Raw genomic sequence first — 4,201 nt, forward strand, 5'->3', positions numbered from 1 at the left:
GTAAGAAGTTTCCTAATCTGTTGGCTGCCCTCACCCCGCACTGGACTTAAGCACAAAACATTGCGGAGGTGTGCATAGCCCAGGGTTGGAAAGGGTGGGTACCCTGGGAGAATCAGGACCAAGAAACCATGCATAAAATCCTGTGCAGTATGATTTGCTAATACCCTCTATTCAAAAGATAAGGATCGAAGCATAAAATTGGTTTATTTCTTACAGTTTTTTGTCAGTTTCGCTATCTGACCCTGACTCAGATTAAGCCCTCATCGTTCTTTGAATGTTATACATTTTGTGATGATCATGGCCTGACAATGATTGACAAGTTTACCTATATACCCTGTATTCCTATGTAAATTGAACCTACTATAAGCCCACTGAAAAACAGGCTCAAGACCTTTCTCCTTGGAGAGATTGGCCACCTTGCCACCCCAAGCAGATGATGTCTTGGTAGACTTATTCTCATGCATGGCAGACTCGGGGCAGGGCAGGACTCTTCATACTGAGCACCCCCCATGGCCCTCGACTGTGTTCCTTGGATGGCTGGACCATTGTCCTGTAACTGAAAGGTTGTAGGTTTGATTACTGGTCAGGGCATATACCTAGGTTGTGTGTTTGATCCCTAATCAGGCACCAAGGATCCCTGGTCCAAACATGTGCAGGAGGCACCAATTGATCTTTCTCTTTCTCACTGATGTTTCTTTCCATTCTCCCTCCCTGAGAAGCAATGACAAATGTCCTCAGGTGAGGGTAAAAAAATTAAAATTTCAAAAATAGTTGCTGGTATACAAGTTTGAAGTGCATGATTTTATGACACACCTCCTCTACACTGCATTATGTATGTGTTCACTATCCAAAATCACGTGTGTCCATCACCATTTATTTTCCATTTATCTTCTTCTCCCTCTCTCACCCACTTTCCTCCTGATAATCACTATACTGTTGTCTGCTTCTATGAATTTTTTTTCTCTTTGCTTAATCCCTTCACCTTTTTCATGAAGAGCCCACACTAGCCTCCTGTCAGACAGCGGTCTCTGTATGTACCAGTTTGTTTTTATTTTGCTCATTACATTCCACATGAGTGCAATCTAATGTATTTCTTCCCTGATTTAGTTCACTAATAATGACTGCCAGGTCCATCCACGCGGGGGCAAAAGGGTAAGGTTTTCTTCCTTTCTCCCTTCTTAATACAGACCATATTTTGCTGTGTATAACATACACCCCCATTTTGTCCCAACTTTCAGGGGGGGGAGGAATCCTTGTGATTTTTGAATTTAAATATTTGTTTATATTTAGATGTTTTTTGTTTCATAAAAGAATTTTGGCATTTATTTTAGAACATATTACGGCACAAGAAATTTTATGGAATGAATAGAAAACACAAGAACAGATAGTAGGTATTTCAGCTATTCCTTGTGTATAATGCACAGCCTTATTTTCCTGTGAAAAATGTGAGCAATAAAGTGTGCATTGCACATGGCGAAATACTGGGTACCTAACCCTTTAAACAAAATAGGAGCTTGAAAACCCATAGGTGTTCTCCCTTCCAGCACTTCTCAAAGCACGCTGTTTTGGCATAAGCAACCCCAATGCACATGTTTTCAAAAGGTACTGTGTTTTCCTCTGCTTTACAGTATGGTGATTGACTCAACTTGGTCTCCCGATAAACTCTTTGTTTCACGACCTATTTTGAGGTCATCTCAGAATCGCAAAGCTGCCCACATGGCATCATAGCTCGGTACCTGCATGAAGCACCACTGTACTTAGGCCAGAACAGAAACTGCAGGGCAGGCGGCTGGGCGAAATCCGGAAGTGACGCACGATGTCAGGGGCCAGGAGGATGGGTTCCTCCAGAGCAGGAGAAGATGGCGGCACTCTCCAGAGGTCAGTTCCCAGGCCGGGCTGTTTGATTTCGCACTTTGACGGGCGCTTCCCCTCCATCTGCTCCTGACTGTGGTGCTGACCACATCCGTGAAGCCAGAGTGCGGCTTCCCCGCTGTGGGACTCCTGGTGGAGACAAACCCGGGACCAGGGACTGTGCGGCCCACTGTCCCGGGACAGCCTTTGCTGCTTCTGCTCACAGCTCAGCCTCGCGCTGCCAATCCTGGGCCCACGGACCCCGGCCCAGGTGAACACGCAGGGCCCACGGGTGCCTGTGGGAATTTTAGGCAGAAGGCGGTGCGGGAGGGAGGGGGAACAGCGCAAGGTGTGACGTCTGCACCTCAGCCAGTCCTGGCGGTGCCCCGTTACCCAGCATCCTGCCAGGCGGGAAGGGCGGTCCGCTTCCCCGGGGCTCTCCTCCATGTGGGTAGAGGAGGAGAGGACTAAGGGGAAGAGGACTGTTGCTCTTTGTGATAACGGGAAGTTGACCATCCTTACCTGATGTGGTGCATATTATCTTTTTTCACTAAGTGGAAAACTGCAGTGCAAAGAAAAATAAAAGCTCAGAAGAAAATGAAGGTGAACTTATGAACAGTGGTTAATGAGAGAAGCTGCTCGACTCCTATATACAGTGTTTAGTTTCCTATGAGCACAGACTTTGAAAGTAAGTTTTAAGGATGAAGTTATAGAAATTTGACCATTTAAAAAAATGTTAAGTTAAAAATGGTAAGATCTACTACTTAAAACATGAATACGGATGACCTTTGGAAACTGGATTATAGAACAATGTAGTTTAATATCTCATGTTCTCATTGCATAATAAAAATAGTTTTCAAATTATGTGCCTAAATGCAAGCCTTCAGTGTATGGTGATTGGTACTTTTAAGGTAATGCGTAAGGATACAGTCTATGTACATTTTAATGAAGAGTTGTCTTAAATCTCATCTTTATTATTTTCAGGTGGTAAGAGTTTCAGTGCTACTAGTGTTGGGGAAATATTTCAGTACACTGGGTCAGAGCACCTAATGAGGAAGGCTTATTGAACAAGTGACCTTTTCTTCACTTCTGGGCCTTTTGGCTGAGATCAAGTTTAGTATGTGTTATTATCAGTTTAATATCTGACACCTGCTCTCTCTGAGGACATTCTCTTAAATGGAATTTTGGAGCTGGCAGGTGGAATAGGAGCTTACTACATCCACTGTGAGGATCGACCTGGTATTGTGGTCCTTCAGGAAATGATGCACCTTCTTCAGAGGGACCACGAAAAAGTTACCTTTTAGTGCTACAACTTCAATTACTGTGCTTGGTGTTGGAAATCGAGTCTACTTGTGATGGAGCCATTACCTTTTGAGAATTGTACTTAGTACCTGTAGATTATTGAAAATTAAGTAATAAAATGGTGCATTTTATTTGATTCATAGTTTTCATTCTATGGATGGCATTGTTTATTTAAACATTACTTTTTTTGTCTAACATTAAGTATATAAGAGTACAAAGGTAATTTTGAAAGGAGCAAGCATTTATTACATGATATTTATGGCAGGTAGTTTTTGTTAACCATGCTTAGTCATTTGTGGAAGTCCAATAGGGATGTCTAGAAGTTGCTGCTAGATTATTAGCATATTTTAACATGGGATGTCTGCATTTTCCAGTTGATATTTAGTCTTATGGTTGCAGTTTAATTTTGTCTTTGGGTTTATGAAATTTGAAAGTCAGAGTAGTGAAAAGAAGGTCTTTTTGGTAGTTACTGACCTTTCATAAACAAGTGAGATTTGTTTTAAAACTGTTGCTAAAAATTTGCCCTGGTGTGTTTCACAGTATTACATTTGTGCATTTTCCGTGCTTGCTGTCATTGACAGTGTTATTGAAATGGTAAAGAGATGAGTGCAGAAAAAACTTGGGAATATATTTTGAATCTATTTTCATTTTTATTTTTAATGTATTTTATTGATTATAACATTACAGTTGTTCTATTCCTCCCCTTCATTCCCCTGTACCCTGTATACCCCTCAACCCTTCCCCCATGTAGTTTATCACCACATGTCTCAAGTTCTTTAGATTCTATATTTCCCCTACCATTCTTTCCCTCCCCCCTATTTTTTATCTAACATCTGTGCTACTTCGTTTCTGTATCTTCTTCCCCCTTCTCCTCCTCCCAGTGCCCTGTTGCTAACCCTCCATGTGTTCTTCATTTCTTTGGTTTTGCTCCTGATCTAGCTGTCCCCTTGGTTTGCTTTTGTTTTAGGTGTGGTTGTTAGTAACTGTGAGTTTGTTGTCCTTTCATCGTTCATATTTTTTATCTTCTTTTTCTTCGATAAGTCCCTTT

At 41.9% G+C, this 4,201-nt stretch overlaps 1 non-coding gene across 1 annotated transcript; it reads left to right on the top strand.

Annotated features, from left to right (window-relative positions):
* The first annotated feature begins 2,933 nt into the window (after positions 1-2,933).
* Positions 2,934-3,124, top strand: LOC119002688 (U2 spliceosomal RNA). Its single transcript, XR_005069792.1, has one exon. It is a non-coding gene; the product is annotated as a U2 spliceosomal RNA (small nuclear RNA).
* Positions 3,125-4,201: the final 1,077 nt, after the last annotated feature.

This window comes from Sturnira hondurensis, unplaced genomic scaffold (assembly GCF_014824575.4).
Source record: "Sturnira hondurensis isolate 20B ecotype Veracruz unplaced genomic scaffold, ASM1482457v3 Scaffold0017880, whole genome shotgun sequence".
Taxonomy (NCBI): Eukaryota; Metazoa; Chordata; class Mammalia; order Chiroptera; family Phyllostomidae; genus Sturnira; species Sturnira hondurensis.